Source organism: Cervus canadensis, chromosome 29 (genome assembly GCF_019320065.1).
Source record: "Cervus canadensis isolate Bull #8, Minnesota chromosome 29, ASM1932006v1, whole genome shotgun sequence".
Taxonomy (NCBI): Eukaryota; Metazoa; Chordata; class Mammalia; order Artiodactyla; family Cervidae; genus Cervus; species Cervus canadensis.
The window spans coordinates 41,657,889-41,678,508 of record NC_057414.1 but is presented as its reverse complement, the minus strand read 5'-3'; the positions used below and the strand labels follow the sequence as shown (position 1 = coordinate 41,678,508).

The 20,620-nt window shown below is 40.8% G+C and overlaps 1 protein-coding gene and 1 long non-coding RNA gene across 3 annotated transcripts in view; both read right to left on the bottom strand.

Moving 5' to 3' along the window:
• Positions 1 to 20,620, bottom strand: part of PACS1 (phosphofurin acidic cluster sorting protein 1) — a 145,086-nt gene that overhangs the window by 52,557 nt on the left and 71,909 nt on the right. The gene's annotated exons all lie outside the window — the stretch shown is intronic.
• LOC122431368 lies at positions 1,688 to 19,714 on the bottom strand. Its single transcript, XR_006266492.1, has 3 exons — positions 19,701 to 19,714; positions 16,697 to 16,701; positions 1,688 to 1,891 (listed from the first exon to the last, which is right to left on the bottom strand). It is a non-coding gene; the product is annotated as an uncharacterized LOC122431368 (long non-coding RNA).

Here is a 20,620-nt window from a genome sequence, read left to right as displayed (position 1 = left end):
AGCAGGCACCAATCAGAGGCACCAATCCAGGCACCTAACGGAGAGTCCAGCTCATAGCACTGGACATACTGTTGAATGAGTGAACATACTTTCTAGAGTTCTGTCCTTGAAAACTGAGTGGGAGTTTCTATACAGACTACTTGATTAGTCACAGATCCAATTCACCAAGCAGTGTCAATTCCAGGCAAGCAAAAAATAAAAAAGGATAAGTAACGTCTCTTAGTGGCTGACTTTAGAATAAAGAATACAATAACTGGTTTTAGATTAAATCAGCTCTAGATTGCCGTGCTCAGTCACTCAGTGCGTCCAACTCTGTGACCCCAAGGACTGCAGCCCGCCAGGCTCCTCTGTCCATGGGGATTCTCCAGACAAGAATACTGGAGTGGGTTGCCATGCCCTCCTCCAGGGGTTCTTCCCAACCCAGGGATTGAGCCCCGGTCTCCCACATTGCAGGCGTATTCTTTACCATATGAGCCACCAGGGAAGTCCATGAATACTGGAGTGGATAGCCTATCCCTCCTCCAGGGGATCTTCCCAACCCAGGAATTGAACTGGGGTCTCCTGCATTGCAGGTACATTCTTTACTAGCTGAGCTACCAGGGAAGCCCAGTTCTAGATTAAAGTTGCCAAAATCAGAGAAGTATCTTTCTGTGGATCATGTTTTCAACTCTCTTAGGTATGTATGACCAGTGGAACTGCTAGGTCAATGGTAAATTGATGTTCAGCTTCTTAATAAATCAACAAAGTATTTTCCAAAGTGGTTGTGCCATTATGTATTCCCACCAGCAATGTCTGAGGTTCCTGTTTTCTCAACAACCTCACAAACATTCATTACTGTCTACCTTTTTGACTATGGCTATTTTAGAGAGTGTGAAGTGGTATCTCATTGTGGTTTTAATTTGCATTTCCTTAATGGCTAATTTACATTTCCCCAGTGACTAATTTGCTTATAATGATGAGTATCTTTTCATGTACTTATTTACCATATCTTTAGTGAAATGTCTATTCAGATATTTTGCCCATTTAAAAATTGGGTTGTCTGTCTTATTACTAAGTTTGGCAGGAGAAACATCAACAACCTCAGATATGCAGATGATCCCACTCTAATGGCATAAAGTGAAGAGGAAGTAAAGAACCTCTTGATGAAGGTGAAGGAGGAGAGTGAAAAAGCCAGCTTAAAACTAAATATTAAAAAACTAAGATCATGGCATCCGGCCCCATCATTTCAAGGCAAATAGAAGGAAAAAAGGTGGAAACAGTGACAGATTTCCTCTTCTTGAGCTCTAAAATCACTGCAGGAAAGCCTGGCAACCCACTCCAGTATTCTTGCCTGGAAAATCTCATGGACAGAGAAGCCTAAGGGGCTACAGTCCATGGGGTGGCAAAGTGTCAGACACAACTGAGCAACTGAGCACAGACAGCGTGTTGAAAAGCAGAGACATTACCTTGCCAACAAAGGTACACATGGTCAAGGCTATGGTCTTTCCAGCGGCCATATATGGTTGTGAGAGCTGGACTGTAAAGAAGGCAGAGCACCAAAGAATTGATGCCTTGGAACTGTGGTGCTGCAGAAGACTTCTAAGAGTTCTTTCGACTGCAAGGAGATCAAACCGGTCAATCCTAAAAGGAAATCAACCCTGAATACTCATTGGAAGGACTGATGCTGAAGCTCTAATACTTTGGTCATCTGACACGAACAGCTGACTCGTTGGAAAAGACCCTGATACTGGGAAAGATTGAGGGCAGGAGGAGAAAGGGACGACAGAGGATGAGATGGCTAGATGGCATCACCAATGCAATGGCCATAAACTTAGGCAAACTTCAGCAGATGGTGAGGGACAGGGAGGCCTGGAATGCTGCAGTCCATGGGATTGTGAAGAGTCGGACACAACTGGGCAACTGAACAACAAGTTTTTAATATATTCTGAATGTAAGGCTTTTCTCTGACAGTGGACTTTTAATCACAATAAAGGAATTCAGAAGAGACTTGAAAATATCTTCTATGTGCTGAAGAGAAAACAACTTTGAATTCAGAACTATATGCACATACAAAATACATTTTAGAATGAGAATTAATTAAAACATTTTCTGATAATAAAAACTGAGTTTACTACCAAAAGACCCTCCTATATGTATATTACTTTTATATTCCGCTATGTAACAATACAAATGGCTTTAAATGACACATGTTTGTTATCTTACAGTTTCTATGTGTTAGAAACTCAGAAGCAGCTGAGCTGGGTGGTCCTAGCTCAAGGTGTCTCACGAGGCTGCAGTTGGGATGTAGGCCAAGGTTGCAATCCTCCTGACCAGGGTCTGCTTTCTTTCCAGGTGGCTCGTTCAAAGTACTGGCTGGTGGTGACAAGTGGCCTTGATTCCTCTCCCAGGACTGACTGAAAACCTCAGGACATGTCAGCTGGCTTCCTCACAGAGTGAGCAGGTCCAAGAAAAAGCAAGGCAACAAAACCATGTATTTTATGACCTAGCCTCAGAAGTCACACTCCATCATTTCGGAGATGTCCTAATGGTTACACAGGTCAGTCCTGTTCAGTGAGGGAGGGATACTAAGAGTGTGAATCCCTGAGAGGGTGAATCACTGGGGCACCTCAGAGGCTGGCTTGAACCTCAGTATACCTTCTTAAGGACATACTATAAAAACAAGAAAATGGTACTAGAAGACCAAGGTCAGGACAGAAAAATAAATGATGAACAAAGAAAATAGTAAAAAGGTGAATAATTTAAACAAACTGCTAATATGAGACAAGAATGACTATGTTTAATTTACCCACGGTAAATACAACATGCATGGTAAGAGGCACTGCCTGAAATCAGAGCATGTTTTTAAAGTCCCTGAATTGTTTCAGAGGAAAATGGAAACTAACGTTAAACTCTTAAGTATACACTTTCATAGTTTGAGAGTAATCACCAAGAAACTGAAAACTGAAAGTCTGAGAGTCCCTAGGACAGCAAGATCAAACCAGTTAGTCCTAAAGGAAATCAACCCTAAATATTCATTGGAAGGACTGATGCTGAAGCTCCAATATGTTGGCCACTTGATGCTGACTCACTGGAAAAGACTCTGACGCTGGGAAAGATTAAGGGCAGGAGGAGAAGGGGGTGACAGAGGATGAGATGGTTGGATGGCATCACCGACTCAAAGGACATGAGTTTGAGTAAACTCTGGGAGTTGGTGATGGATAGGAAAGCCTGGCGTACTGCAGTCCATGGGGTCACAAAGAGTCAGACATGACTAAGTGACTCAACAACAACAATAACAAATCTTTCAAATTGGTAGTTTAAATGGATTGTGAGAAAAAAAGAATCAATTTAACCAGTTCAAAAGGAAACAGGAAATGGGTTTTACAAAGGAAATACAGGAAAAAAGAAATCATAATAGAAATCAGAAATATTCAGAACCAAACATAAACTGAAACATTATATATCAACTTTGTTATTGCTACTAAAGAGGTTCTTAGAGGAAACTTTATCTTATTGTTGCTTTTCAGAGGAAACAATAGTCTCAAGTGGTTATATTAGAAAAGAAATGCCAAAATTACTGAATTAAGCAGCCAGTAAGAGGTGAAAAAAAAACAACAACAAAAAAACCCCCTAAAAACTCAACCCAAATCAACCAACCGAACAAAACACTAGTGAAACAAACCAAAAATATCTAAAAGTAAGAAAATGATAAAGATAAAGCAAATTTCATAAAATAGAAAATAAACATACATGACTTAATAGACTAATAAAATTCATAAACCAGAATCATTTTTTAAAGGGACATACTCCAGACAAAGCAGTGATTTATGAGCATGCCGCAAACCATTTCATGCAAATAAAACTGAAAACTTAGATGAAAAGGGCAGATTCCTAAAAAATATAACATACCAGAAATGACTTTGGAAGCTAGAGAAAAGCTGAATGGCTGTGTAAACACTAAAGACATTGAGCACTGATTTTAACTCTTCTGAAAAAGAAAACAGCAGGTCCAGATAATTTTTAGAGGCAAATTCTATCAGCTATTCAAGGGAGAGATAATATTAATTTGCACACATTCTTCCAGAGGATCAAAAAGACAGAACACTTTCCAATCCATTTCATAAAATTTACATTTCGTTAATACCCAAGAAAGAAAAAATATTTGTAAAGCTGTATTAGCTGAGGTAGTACAGAATTAGTGAAGGAATAGAAAGATAGACCATCGGAATGGACCAGAGTGCCCAGAAACAACCTCACAATTATACAGAAGTTTGACAGAAGAAAAAGGCAGCATTTCATTAACTTGGAAAAGAAAACACTATGAAACAGAAAAAAAAAAATCAGATCCACACCATGTATAAAAATAATCTCCATGTGAAGTAAATACTTCAATGTGAAGTGCAAAATTGTAAGAGAAATATGGGAGAGTATCTTTCATACTCTGAAGGATGGATTTCTCAAAAAAAGACACTGAAAAACATCGAGAAATTCAATTATAGTAAAATTAGGAATTTCTGTTCATCAGGAGATACCACAGAGTGAAAACACAAATCATGAACTTGGAGAAAATATTTGAGACTCATAATACTCACAAAGGGTCTAGAATATAAAGAACTCCTGTAGTTCACTATGAAAAAGACTGACAAATCAATAGAAAAGTGGGCAAAAGACATGAACAGATGTTTTATGTTTCCAGAAGAGGAAACAGTAATGGCTAATAAATACACAGAAATATGCTCACCCTCATTATGAATCAGAGAAATGCAAACTGAAATCAAAATATCATTTTACACCCACAAAACTGGCAACACTCAATGTGGGTGAAGATGCAGGGCGACAGGAATTCATATGCTGCCAGTGGGAGTTACATCACTCAGGAAACTATCAGGCATCATCGTATGGAGCCAAACATGAGTGAAACCCATGATCCAGCACTTTCACTCCTCTGGCCCTGTGTACCAGAAGACACGTACAATTGTGTGCATAGCACTCACTAGTTATGTGACCTTGGGCGAGCCACTTCGTCTTCCTATGCCCCTGTTTCTTCATCTGCAAAATGTGGGTTGTAACACCAACTCTTGGGCTAGTTGTCAGGATTCATATATATTCATATATATATATTCATATATATAAAAGCACTGAGAACAGTGCCTCCCTAGAAGCTATCTGGGCTTGGGTGGATGGGTGGTGGTACTGTTTACTGAAACGAAGGAGTTAGGGGAAAGTTTTGGGGTGAATAGAAAAGTCAGGACATTGTTAGAGTTTGAGACAGCTTGAATATCCAAGTAGAAACAGTAAGTAGGCCGCTGGCTAAGAGTTTTGAGCTCAACGGAAAGATTAGACTAGAGATATGGATTTAGGACTCATGGCATAAAGAAGACATACAAAGCACTGGGAACAGGTGAGGTCTTCCGGAGGAAAGTTCAAATAAGAAAGAAGGCCAGGGGACTTCCCTGGTGGTCCAGCGGCCAAGAACCACTAGTTCAGTGGTTCAGCTTTCACTGCAGCAGGCTTGAATTCAATCTCTGTCGGGGAACTAGGATCCCACATGCCCCGCAGCATAGCAAATAAACAAACAAATGAAAGAATGAATGCAAGCTCTATATGAGATTAAAAGAAAAGAAAGAAAGAAGGCCAAGGATGGAATCCTGGGCATTCTGATGCATGCAAGTCTGGCAGAGAAGGAAGGTCCAGTAAAGGGGACAGAGAAGCTGCCAGTGAGGAAGGAAAAGGATGAGCCTGCATGAGCCTAGGGAAGAAAGCTCTTAAGAAACTGTCCAACGCTGCCGAGAAGCAGAGTAAGCCGAGGAGAGAAAACTGATCACTGGATTTAGCAAAACTGAAATCCTGGTGATCCCAACGTGCGTTTCAGTGGAGTAGTCAAAACAAAAGCTTGACATACCCTTTCTCATAAGAAATAAAAGCAGTTGTAGATGGAGGGGAGGACAGAGGAGAAAATTTTGAGCTAGAGAAAGAGCACCATGGTACCCGGTTCACTTCCTGACCAGTGTGTGAGTCTTTAACAGTGCACATTTTCTAGCATTCGGCTGCTTGTGAAAAGTGTTGGGGCCAAGTGGCCTCATCTGAGGTTCCCTGTGGTTCTCAGAGTTCTCCTGGGGACAGAGAAAACAAGTTTCATCTGAGAATGTGGGGAAGAGAGGTGACTAGAGACTTGAAATGGAATAAACCAACTGAATAGAAAAGATGTATTTTAAAGTAGCTCTGGTGATGCTCTAGAATTATATACGAGAAAAATGATATAGCACACGAGTGCCCAGAAAGGTTTGATTTCTGTCTTGCCATATCATTATCCCAGGGTCACTGGACTATTTTTGAAATCGCAGAGATGTGGAGCTGATCTGAATCTCCTCTGCAATGAGACGTGACTGATAAAAGGAATAACACATGAGAAAGAAACCTTTAACTCTGTACAGTTCAAAAGAAGCACGGTGACAGCAGGAGGCCGAAACCAGAGATCGATGCTCTCGTCCCCATTTGTGCAGGCATCACAGCCACTGGGATGCTGCAGCTTCCCATGATCTGAAGAGTCAGGAAGCGGACACCCAGCTGCTTTCCTGACTCCTTTCCTTTCTCATTCGCCTTCTCTTTCCTGCATTCCCCTCTCCTGACATCCACCCTGACAGATTCTTACGGTGTTTAAACAAACAAAAAACTGTGTAATCTGGATTCAAGATGGCTTTCTCTACAAAGACAACATTTTAAATAGTAGATCACGTCAGGGGCTCAAACAGCTCACCATTTTACCTTCAAATATATGTATGTTAAATACTGTAGACCCAGCTGGCTTCTTTTTTTCCAGAGACAATTACATTTTTCTTTACTGTCTCTGTCTATCCCACCCCAGGGGAGGATCCATTTTTGGCTCCAGAAACAAACAGCCGCTCTTAGAGGTGAGGTCAGAGGATAATCCTTGGGCACTCTTGACAAAAGACTTCACAGAGGGGAATCACCATTACCTAAAGGTTTGAAATCACAAGGCTTCAAATAAGAATACTCCCCGTGTCACAGCTTTCTATTCACAGAACTTCCACCTTGAAAAGAAAAATGCTGGGATCCAAATGAGCATCTTTCCACTGTTTCCATGCTTCCGCTGTTGGGACCACAATACCTGAAGCACACATTTTAGACCTAAGATCAGAATTTAGCTTTACCTCAGAAATGTTATAAAATCAAATTAGCTTGGTCTCATAGTAATAGAGCCCAACATACTCAAGTGTGAAGTCAAGTGGGCCTTAGGAAGCATTACTATGAACAAAGAATTCCAGCTGAAAGTGTGTTAGTCACTCATGTTCAATTCTTCGCGACCCCATGGACTGTAAAATGCCAGGCTCCTCTGTCCATGGTGTTCTCCAGGCAAGAGTACTGGAGTGGGTAGCTATTCCCTTCTCCAGGGGATCTTTCAAACCCAGGGATAGAACTTGGGTCTCCTGCATTGTAGGAAGATGCTTTACCATCTAAGTCACCTCCTAAAAGATGATGCTGTTAAAGTGCTGCACTCAAAATGGAAATTTGGAAAATTTGGGAAACTCAGCAGTGGTCTCAGGACTGGAAAAGGTTGGTTTTCACACCAATCCCAAAGAAGGGCAATGCCAAAGAATGTTCAAACTACTGTACAATTGTGCTCATTTCACATGCTAGCAAGGTTATGCTCAAAAACCTGCAAGCAAGGCTTCAGCAGTATGTGAACCAAGAACTTCCAGATGTACAAGCTGAGTTTAGAAAAGGCAGAAAAACCTGAGATCAAATTGCCAACATTCACTGGATTACAGAGAAAGCAAGGGAATTCCAGAAAAATATCTACTTCTGCTTCACTGACCAAACTAAAACCTTTGACTGTGTGGATCACAACAAACTGTGGAATATTCTTATCTGACCTGAATATCCTATCTTATCTTACCTGCCTCCTGAGAAATCTGAATGCAGGTCAAGAACCAACAGTTAGAACCGGTCATGGAATAACGAACTGGTTCCAAATTGGGAAAGAAGTACAACAAGGCTGTATATTGTCACCCTGCTTATTTAACATATGCAGAGCACATCATGTGAAATGCCAGGCTGGATAAATCATAAGCTGGACACCGGGGGAAACATCAACAACTTCAGATAGGCAGATACCACTCTAATGGCAGAAAGTAAAGAGGAACTAAAGAGCTTCTTGATAAAGGTGAAAGAGGAGAGTGAAAAAGCGGGCTTAAAACTCAACATTCAAAAAACAAGATCACGGCATCTGGTCCCATCACTTCATGGCAAATAGATGGGGAAAAAGTAGAAGCAGTGACAGATTTTATTTTACCGGGCTCCAAAATCACTGCGAGCAGAGACTGCAGCCATGAAATTGGAAGAAAAGCATGACAAACCCAGGCAGCATGTTGAAAAGCAGAGATGATTACTCTGCCGACAAAGGTCCATCCAATCAAAGCTATGGTTTTTCCAGTAGTCACGTATGCGTGTGAGAGTTGGACCATAAACAAGGCTGAGGGCCAAAGAACTGATGCTTTTGAATTGTGGTGCTGGAGAAGACTCTTGAGAGTCCCTTGGACTGCAAGGAGATCAAACCACTACAATCCTAAAGGAAATTAACCCTGAATATTCACTGGAAGAACTGATGCTGAAGCTGAAGCTCCAATAGTTTGGCCACCTGATTCGAAGAGCCAATTCATTGGAAAGGACCCTGATACCGGGAAAGATTGAAGGCAAAAGCAGACGGGGTCAGCAGAGGATGAGATGGTTAGATAACATTACCAACTCAATGGACAAGAATTTGAGCAAACTCTGGGAGACAGTGGAGGACAGAGTGTTGAAGACCATGGGCTGCAAAGATTCGGATACAACTTAGTGACTAAACAACAACAAATGACAAAGTAATTACAAATGTTGGGTGGGATTGAGATACTGTGACAAGAAGACAATCATGGCCAGACTCTTACCAACAACTAGTTTCAAAGGAAGAATTGCAATCAATTTTTTAAAACTTACTTGTATCTTTAGTATTTTTAGTATTTTTGTTGTATTTTTTAGTACTCTCTCACTCTCTAATTCTTCTATGGGCTCCAAATAAAAACGGTGATAGAGAACAGACTTGTGGTTGCCAAGGGTTGGCAGGACAGGTAGACTGGGAGTTTGGGATTAGTAGATGTAAATAATTATAATAGAGAATGGATAAACAACAAGGTCTTACTGTATAGCACAGGGAACTATATTCAATATCCTATGGAAAACAATGGAAAAGAATATAAAAAAAGAATGTATATACACAGCAACAATCATTTCACTATACAGTATAAATTAACACAACATTGTAAATCAATTATACTTCGATAAAATAAATTTTTTTAAAAAAGGGTTATTTTATAATGCCTTCAGGATTGTTTATATCTAAAATGGTATCTTTGACTCCTTCCTCTCTAAATTTACTGCCTGTAAAATTTTAAGAGTCTTACTCGGCTTTATACAATACATGCACAAGTCTCAGAAAATGTACTTTTGTGTGTGCGCATAAAATAATTTCACCAGTGACAACCAAAATAAGATATGCCTTGTTTTCATCTGTGTTTGTGTTACCTTCCTAGGGCTGACATAAATGACCACAAACTTGGTGACTTAAGACAACAGAAATTTGATCTCTCAGAGTCCGACGCCCAGAGGTCTGAGCTCAAGGTGCTGGCGGAGCTGCACCCCCTCTCAAGTCCGTGGGGGCATCCTCCCTTACCCCACGGCTCCTGGGGGCTGCTGGCAGGCCCTGGCATACCTTGGCTTGTAGACACATCACTCCAACCTCTGCCTCCTGTCCTCACATAACCTTTTCCTTTGTGTCCATCTCTCCTCTTTCAAATTTCCCTCCAAGGACACTAGAAGATCCTCTGTCCAAATCAGGCCACATTCACGGGTACCCAGAGCAGCACGTTGACATATCTTTTCAGGGTCCACCATTCATCCCATGACACAGGTTAATCTCCATTTGTCTGGGCTCCTAAAATAAAGTATGCTTGCCCTTCACGCCATTCGTCATGTTCTTCTAAGAATCCAATCTGACTTGGGAAAAGCTACTACTGACAGGAAGTCAACAGAGAATCCCTTGATGCTGTGTATGCTCACTTCCTAAGGTATCGATTTTCAATCCAAATAAGGGTTTTTCTGTGGGAAGAAAATGTAGCCTACTGAACCTCCACTTTCATATCTGGTGGAGATTTCAAGTGGGAGTTCATTTACTGTTCTAGTGGAATTAGATTAATAGGGTCATTTCTATTATCACTATGACCCACACTTCAAACATTCCTATTTTTCTTTTCTAACTTTTTATTTTTGAAAATTCAGTCCCATAGCTTTCAAAGAGGGTGAAGTAGTTAAAGACCAAATTAGTCAAGGGAAACAAAATGGTTTGGTGACCAGCAACCGATGTGACATGTGGAAGGCTAAGATGACCTATAATGCTAAGAAAAGCCATTCTCAAGGTCTTTGCTGATGGATGAGCAAGAAAGTAGATGCAATTAATGCAATTTGGCACTAATATTACAACTGATTATGCACTGGTGTTTTCCTTACACACACATACACTCTTTTTTAAATATTCTTTTCCATTATGGTTTATCCCAGGAGACTGGATATAGTTCCCTGTGCTACATGGTAGGACCATGTTGCTTCTCCGTTCTAAATGTAATAGTTTGCATCTACCAACCCCAAATTCTCAGTCCAGCCCTCTCCCGCCCCTCCTCCCCATGGCAACCACAAGTCTGATCTCTACAGACATTCTTATTTTTCTCCTTGAGTTTAAAACCATGGATTTATTCACTCCCCCTCACCCCACTCACCCAGGAAGAAGTGATTTTCCAACAGGGAGAACTAAGATTCCATCTAATTAAGCTATAATCTCCTCTTGGCAAGCAGTAACTACTTTAGTTCCCTTCCTCCACTGTCCTGCCTTTCCTCAGCCATCCTTTACTCCAGGTCATGCAAATCACGTGTGTGTGTGTGTATGTATGGGATGTGTGTACTGTGTATGAGATACGTGCATGTGTGTATATGTGTATATGGTATGTGTGTACATGTGTGTATAGTATGTGGATGCACGTGTGTATAGTGTGTGCAAGTGATATGTGTGTGTTTTATGTGTGGTACATGCATATATGTGCGTGTGTGTATGGTATGTGTGTGTATGTGTATATGGTGTGTGTATATATGGTATGGTGTGTGTATGGTGTGTGTGTGTATGTATATTGTGTGTGTATGGTATGTGTGTGAATGTGTGTGTGTTTTATGTGTGTATACACATGGTGTGTGTATATATGGTGTGGTGTGTGTATGGTATGTGTGTGAATGTGTGTGAGTGTTTTATGTGTGTATACATATGGTGTGTGTATGTATGGTACGGTGTGTGTATGGTATGTATGTGTATGTATATGGTGTGTGTGTGTATATGGTGTGTGTATATATGGTATGGTGTGTGCATGGTATGTGTGTGTATGTATATGGTGTGTGTTATACATATGGTGTGTGTATGTACATGGTGTGTGTATGTTATGTGTGTATACATATGGTGTGTGTGTGTACACACATATGTGTGTGTGTATATGGTGTATGTATATGGTGTGTGCGTGTATATGGTGTGTGTGTGTATATGGTATGGTGTGTGTGTGAATGTGTATGTATATGGTGTGTGTATATATATGGTATGGTATGTGTATGGTATCTGTGTATATGGTGTGTGTATGGTGTGTGTGTATGTATATGGTGTGTATATACATATGGTATGCATATGTATATACATATGTATGTGTGTATATGGATGTATATGGTGTATGTATGTATACGGGGTGTATATGTATCTGGTGGTGAGTGTATATATATAATATGGTGTGCGTATGGTGTGTGTGTGAATGTGTGTGTATGTATATGGTGTGTGTATGTATATGGTGTGTGTGTATATGGTATGGTGTGTGTATAGTATGTGTGTGTACGTATGGTATGGTGTGTGTATGTATATGGTGTGTGTATGGTATGTGTGTATATATGGTATGGTGTGTGTATGTATATGGTGTGTGTGTATATGGTATGGTGTGTGTATGTATATGGTGTGTGTATGTATATGGTGTGTGTATGGTATGTGTGTGTATGTATATGGTGTGTGTATGGTATGTGTGTGTATGTATATGGTGTGTGTATATATGGTATGGTGTGTGTATGGTACATGAGTGTATGTATATGGTGTGTGTATGTATATGGTGTGTGTATGGTATGTGTGTGTGTATATGGCATGTGTACACATATGGGGTGTGTGTACACACATATGTATGTGTGTATATGGTGTGTATGTGTGTGCTCATTTACTCCACTGTACTTCCTGACTGCCTGCTCCACTACGAGGACTCATATTCGCTTGTATTTTCTATTCAGAGGCTGATAGAATTTCTTTAAATCTTGGCCATAAACACACGCAGGGAAGAATAACAGCAGACCCAGCACTTACTCTGCCATGCCCTGTTCTAAATGCTCCATGTATATTAACTTACTCAGTCCTGTTCCTTGAACAGTACTATCATCCAGGTTTTACAGATGAGCAGACTGAGAGAGAGGAGGAGAGATGAGTAAATGGTGGGACCAGAATGTGAGCCCGGCAAGTGGGCTCCAGGGTCCATGGTCTCAGATGCCATGCAAGGCTGCCCCTGAGACAACGCGCCAAGATGCCTGGCTAGTCCAGGTGGGGTGGTTACGGGTGAGGATTTAAAGATGCTTTTCTACATGCCCCACAGTTCCTATAATTACCATATATTCATTTTATAACCAGAAAATACTCTTTCAAGTAGGAAAAAATTATCTGTTTGCGAGGGTACAACACAATAACTAGCAAATAACACTATGAGCCAGGCACTGCAGTATGTGACTTACATACACCAATTTTATCCTCAAAACAATTATAATTTTCCTTTTATACAGAAGAAAACAGAGGTGCAGAAAAGTTAAACAGCCTGCCCAAGGTCACACAGCCAGTGGGTGGCAGCCAGGAAGGTCTGTATTCTAAACTAGGTTACACTGCCTAAATTAGATATAAAACTTCGGTGCTCAATTCCAGTATGACTTGCTGCTTTTGATGGCACAAAATGCCGAGAAAATGTTTCACATCCTGTGACCTAAACCAGATAAAGAGACAATTAAAAACCTTCCCTTGTTTGTGTCTACTGCTGCTCATTTTTTCATCCGAAAAACACCTCCTCTCCTGACTTCCCACCACTGTGTGAGCGTTTGCCCTTCGCTGAGGCCCACGCTGCTTCCACTTCCTAAAGCACTCATCATCAGCTTCTTCCTGGAATTAGGGTCAACCCACACCCAATGCATCTGAAGGACAAGGACTCTGTCCTACTCTTACTTGAATCTCTCCAATTCCTAGCACAGCAGTCTGAAAGAAAACAGGAAATGTTCAGTTTGTTTAATTGTAATATGAACCATTTATCATTCAATGTAAATATATTTAAAGAGAAGATTTTAATGGAAGAAAAAAATCTGCTTCACCACACTAAGTATAAAAAAAAACAATCCATGTGTTTTCATTCTAATAGACACCTTAATTGGACAACACTAGCCCAGATTAGAGGGCATTTAAATTACCCCTTTCTAAACACTGTCACAAATGAGAATATTCTCTCCCTTTGCCACTGGGTGAGCTGGGCATGTTGCCAAAACTTTTTCTAGTGAGGTCCTGTAGTTAATTTCTTAATCTGTTAGCATTTTCTTGCATCTTATTAAATGTAAAGAGAATTGGACTTCTTTCATTGTTTGTGTGAAAGTGGGGTAATCCTTCTATGTCAGCCTCAGACGGATAGAATCACCACTGAACAACTGCCATCTTTTACCTATCAGATTAGTAAATAACCTAAGTCCCTAAAAAGAGAGACAGACACACATACACACCCCTGTAACAGTGTGGGGAAGGCTGGTGGGGAGGGGGAAGTGGGCACTTGTCTGTTAATTGTGGGAACCCAAGTCCATACACGCCTATGGACAGCATTTCAGTCATTTCTACCCACTTTGCTGAGCCTGATGCTGGGAAAGAGTGCGGGCAGGAGAAGAAGGGATGAGATGGTTGGATGGCATCATCAACTCAATGGACATGAGTTTGCTCAAACTCTGGGAGACAGAGAGGGACAGGAAAGCCTGGAATGCTGCAGTCGATGGTGCTGCAAAGAGTCAGGCATGATTGAGTGACTGAACAACAACAACCCTTCCTGCAAGTACATACATACTCTTCAGGCTCCCCTGGTGGCTCAGAGGGTAAAGAATCTGTCTGCAACGCAGCAGACCTGGGTTTGATCCCTGGGTCAAGAAGATCCCCTGGAGAAGGGAACAGCTACCCACTCCAGTATTCTTGCCTGGGGAATTCCATGGACAGAGGTGCCTGGCAGTTTACAGTCCATGGGGTCACAAACAGTCAGACACAACTGAGGAACTAACACTTCCTTACTTATTCTTTAACTCAGCATTTCTGTTCAGGGATTTATTCTACAGATATATGCTGTTTCTAATAGAAGCAGACTGGAAAACATAAAATTACCATCAACAGGGGGTTAGTTAAATAAATCGTGATATATCTCTAGGATGGACAACTCTGCAACTATAAAAACAAATGACAACAGGGACTTCCTTGATGGCCCAGTGACAAAGACTCTGTGCCCCAATGCAGGGGGGCCCAGGTTTGATCCTTGGCTAGGGAACTAGATTCCATATGCTGCAACCAAGACCCAGTGCAGCCAAATAAGTAAATAAATATTTACAAACAAAAGATGACATGCTCTTTGTACTGATATGAAAAGATCTCCAAGATAAACTGTTAAGTAAAAACGGGTACAGAACAGTATACACCATGTTGACACTTATGGAAAGCAGGAGGGAAATGAATTATACATGTATATTTGCTAGTATATGGATAAAGTAACTCTGGCAGAATTAACAAACTAACAGTAGTTTTCAGAGTGGGGCAGGGATAAAAGCTGGGAAATGCACTGGGACAGGGATTTTAGAAATCCTCTAACAGCTGTCTAGCAGGCACAAACATCAAACGGTCCCGATTAGGAAGAAAGAGGACTCTAATCAAGAAATAGCTGCATAAAAGGGGGAACTCCATGCAATAAATAGTATAAGTGAGAGGTCAGAGAAACTTGACGATATCACAAAGGCATTTTATTCTGCCAATAAGAAAAAAAAGGAAAGCAATGAGAAATTCTGGGGTGAAAACCATAAAAGAAACAATCCAAACACGAGGCAAAGTATGACGTCATCTTAAGTAACTGATAAAATTTATGAAAAAGAAGCCTTGTGATCTTAATCCTAGAAGCATTCTCCTTTGAATAAAGAAAACATAATCTTAGTACTGCAAGTACTTAGAGTTGTGGGGCTATAGTCACAATGTTTATATAATAACAAATGTTATTTATGGTTTTTCAACTTCAAAGTGGGAGGGAAAAAAACTAAAGGTAATGTCATTAGTGAAAAGCATAACCGAAACATTTAAAGTTATAAATGTTAGCGATGACAAAAAAACCCTGAAAATATATTCAATACTTTCCAAACACAGGAGGGAGGAAGAAGAAAGAACATAAAGTGCTATACATTAGGCTCTCATATTTCACACTGGAAAGTCAATAGATCTTTTGTAATTCAACAAAAAGAGGTAAAAACAAATGTGGAGTCAGGTCCCACGGGAAGAGCCCTCCCCAGCTGAGGGACCAGTTCTTGGTTCATCTAAGCCAAGGAAGCTAGTCTTATTCCAAGTGAGATATATTCTAAACAGCAAAAACAACCACAAAGAAATCTTAACCCGTAATGAATAACAACCATATTGTTTATTGGGCTTCCCTGGTGGCTCAGACGGTAAAGAATTCGCCTGCAATGCATGTGACCCAGGTTCAATCCCTAGGTTGGGAGGATCCCCTGGAGAAGGGAACAGCTACCCACTCCAGTATTCTGGCCTGGAGAATTCCATGGACAGAAGGAGCCTGGCGGGCTCCAGTCCATAGGGTCGAAAAGAGTCGGACACAACTGAGCGACTTTCACATTCATATTGTTAATAACAACACAGTATTACTTTAAAACGATTACATACAGTGTAGGATGAGTAATTATGTTGATATTACTTAAGTTTTGCAGCATAAAATAAATGCAATAAAGGACAAATAAATTTAAAACCTCTGAAAATTTTAGCTTCAGTTGAAACTACCAGCATGAAATCATGATTACTTTTAAAGGGAACAAACAGTATTGCTTAGTTCTGACCATTGAAAGAATCATCTCAGTAGCAGTCACACAGAGTTTGGTCTCTAAATACCATTTCTCATTCAAAGGAAAGTAACTGATTCTAAGTATGGGACAGGAAGTGCACGAAATGAGCCTAGAAAATCTTGTCATGCCAGAAAGCAAGGAAGACATCACATCTTCCTTGATATCTTAGGGTCACAGCCAACGACTTGGAAGCCACCGTGAAAGAGACCACAACAACCAGAGGTGACATCTGAACACCCAAATGAACGACGATGACAACAGACTGAAAAACATCAAATAAACAGAAACCCCTGAGCTCGCAACACACACATAACAACTCAGAAGGCAGCTAGGGAACTAACTTATTCTGAAAATAGGAACACAAAGGGAAAGAGTCAAGCCTTTTGTCATTTATAGCACAATAGCTAATTTTGCTTCCTTGTGGGTAGACAACAGCTGTCAACTCCTGTAATCACATCCTCAGTAGCCATCACACACCAACATCCAGAGGCAGAAAATAAGGACTTCCTTTCTTAGGTCTCTTTCTTAATTTAATTTTTATTTCTATCAAAATAGCTCAGACGGTAAAGAATCTGCTTGCAATGCAGGAGATCCGGGTTCAATGTCTTGGTCCGGAGGATCCTCTGGAGAAGGGAATGCAACCCACTCCCGTATTCTTGCCTGGAGAATCCCATGGACAGAGGAGCCTGGTGGGTTACAGTCCACGGGGTCACAAAGAGTCGGACACTACTGAGGGATTAACGCTACTATGACTAACAAGTGTACATTATTTCAAAGATCAAATGGTGCTACAAGGCTTAATTAACAAAACTGTTTCCTCCTTTAATCCCTTTTCACTTTCCAGAGATACTCCCTTTTCAATTCTTCTGGTATTTACTTTCAACTTTCTATTTCTAAAGATAGATACAAGTATTCTATATAAAGCTTATATCTATCTAAGTTTTCCAATTTCAGACATTATCTGCTGAGTCCCTCCTACACGAGATCAAAATTTAGCTCTCTGACACCACGCAAAGACACACACATCACCCTTCCTTCATCCCCCACAACAGTTACATGGTGGTATATTAATAAATCAATATTTAGTACTTAAATGATTATGACTATTGTTCTGATATTTTATCCTGTTCAGTCATGTGGTATGCTATGATTACATATTTTTTCTTATATAACATTTGGAGGAGTCTGCCTTTTTCTTTTTTTAAAAATTCTCAAACAGAACTCTAAGATTCCTCTCAATACAATCAATCACATGATATACTACACATAGTCTCTGAGTCCCACTTATCCTACAAGACACACCTCCTGGAACCTAGGGTCAGTCTAACCTGGGCCAGCTGCAAAGCTGTCATCCTGGGACTTTTCCTCACCAATACCCTGAGGGTTCCCCACATAGCCTGCGTCATGTTCCTTTTTCCCCTGAATTCCAGGTCTTTCTCTTTCATACTTCACTTTCTAGTTCTGAAAGATCACATCCTCTAGGTGTTCTAAGAAAAGGCAGACAGCAAGTAAGTGTTTTGAGATTTTGCATTTTTGAAAATATTTTGCTTTCACTCTTGACTGACAGTATGGCTGAGGACAGAATTACAGGTTAGAAATACTTCCATCAGGCTTTAGAAGACACTGATTTATTGTGTTTTGCTTTCTAGTGTTGCTGTTAAGTAGCTTGATGCTACTTGTTTTAGATCCTTTTTATCTGACCTTTCTCTACAAAAGATTTTACATCTGCTGTCAATGTCCTCAAATTTCACAATAATGTAGTTTGTGGAGGGTTTTCTTCCTTCTAAAGACCATGAATTTTGAGAAAATCTTGCATTATTTCTGTAACAATGTCCTGTCCATCTTCTCTTTCTAGAACCTGTTAGCCAGCAACTGGGCTTTCTAGATATTCTTTAATTTTCGAATTTTTTCTGTCTTATTGTCTACCTCTTTGACTGTTTTACTTTCCAGATTTCCTCACCTTCAACTTACAACTTCACTTAGTGATAGTTCTAATCCTTGAGAGCATTTCTAAATAGTCTGCTTATACAGCATCCTGTTCTTATTTACTTGATGAAATACCTCTTTTAGGAATTTGATTTTTGAGGAGCAGGCTTTCTTTAAATATCTGGAGATACTTAAATTCTGGTTAAATTACTGGTTTTTCCAGTAGTCATGTACAGATTTGAGAGTTGGACCATAAAGAAGGCTGAGTGCCAAAGAATTGATGCTTTTGAACTGTGGTGCTAGCAAAGACTCTTGAGAGTCCCTTGGACAGCAAGGAGATCAAACTAGTCAATCCTAAAGGAAATCAACCCTGAATATTATTTGAAAGGACTGATGCTGCAGCTCCAATACTTTGGCCACTTGATGTGAAAAGCCAACTCAATGGAAAAAACCCTGATGCTGGGAAAGACTGAAGGCAAAAGGAGAGGAGGGAGGCAGAGGACGAGATGGTTAGACAGCATCACCGACTCAATGGACATGAATCTGAGCAAACTCTGGGACACAGTGGAGAACAGAGGAGTCTGGTGTGCTGCAGTTCATGGGGTCGCAGAGTGGGACACGACCTAGCGATGGTAAAGAATCAGCCTGCAATGCAGGAGACCTGGGTTAGATCCCTGGGTTGGGAAGATCCCCTGGAGAAGGGAAAGGCTACCCACTCCAGTTTTCTGGCCAAGAGAATTCCATGGACTGTGGGGTCGCAAAGAATCAGACACGACTGAGCTACTTTCACTTTCACTTCACTTTCCCCCAGACTGGATTTTCACACACATGTTCTCTCTGTTTCAATTTCTCCAGATACTAAACTCCCCATGTCTGGCAGGAATGGGGGAGCAGTAGTGACCTGAAAGGGGGGGATGGGGATCTGGGTGCTAACTGCCACGTTTCAGACTTTCAACCAGTATTTCTGTTTTCAGCCCCAAAGTATATCCCACAGTCAGAGTTTCCTAAAACTTATTGTAGAACACTGTCTAGTTGTGGTTGAAAACTGGCTTGCTTCTCATTGGCCTCCCTCCATTGTAAGTACTCAGAGCAAAGACACTGAAACCTAAGTTCCTTATCACGTATGCAGTCACTTTTCAGCTTTCATAATTTTATAAGGAAAATTCTGGCCCACTGTTACCTCCTCTGCCTTTCTCTTCATCCTCATAGTTTACACCTTAAAAAAAAATCCTTTACTGTCATTTCAGTGGGGTTAGGGAAGGAGTAGATATGATCTATCCCATTTCATTGTCGTCTTTAAAAATCACTCCCATGATACTTCTGTTCATCTGCCACTGGCCAGAACTGAGTCATGTGCACCCTCCTAAGTAGTTGTGGAAGTAAAATTATCAAGATGAGGCTGAATTTTCAGAACTTGGAACAGGATCGGTCTTCCTAGAAGAACATGACCACAAGGGGGAACCTGATATCTGAACAAAACAGAGGTTCCAAAAAAGAGAATAAACAACCTGCAGCAGCAGCATCAAGTGGAGGAATGGTGACTAGCCTTCTTTAAATAGTGGGAAGGTTTTTGCAAGACCAACTTTTATTGGGGGATATAATTTATACACAATAAACATAAAGCTTACATACAATATACATGGTGTAAGCACCATCACAATCAAGATAAAGAACATCTCCATCACTCCTAAAAGTTCCATTGTGCCTTTTTGCAATCGGTACCCCTCCCTCCTCCAGGCCTCAGGCAACCACTGATCTGCATCCTTGTTACTATATACTGGCTTGCATCTTCCAGATTTCTATATAAGTAGAATCATACAACATGCACCTCTTGGTTACTGGTTTTCTTCTTGCAGTGTGTTATCAGCAGTTCCTTTGTATTGCTGACTAATACTTCATTGTGCTTGCTAGACCATAATTTGCTTATCCCTTAACCTGTTCATGGACACACAGATTGTTTCCAGTGTTTGGCTGTGATGACTGAAGCGGCTATGAATATTTACAGAGAAGTCTCTGTGTGTACTTTTGTTTTCCTTTCTCTAAGGTAAATCTCTAGGAATGGAATTACTGGGTCCTATGGTAAGTGTGGGAGAAGGAAATGGCAACCCACCCCAGTGTTCTCGCCTGGGAAATCCCAGGGACGGTGGAGTCTGGTGGGCTGCCATCTATGGAGTCGCAGAGTCAGACACGCCTGAAGCCACTTAGCAGCAGCAGCATGGTGACAGTGTGTGTGTGTGTGTGTGTGTGTGTGTGTTCAGTCACTTCAGTCATGTCCGACTCTTTGGAGTCACAGAGTCAGACACGCCTGAAGCCACTTAGCAGCAGCAGCATGGTGAGAGAGAGAGAGAGAGAGAGAGAGAGAGAGAGAGAGAGAGTGTGTGTGTGTGTGTGTGTGTGTGTGTGTGTGTGTGTGTTCAGTCACTTCAGT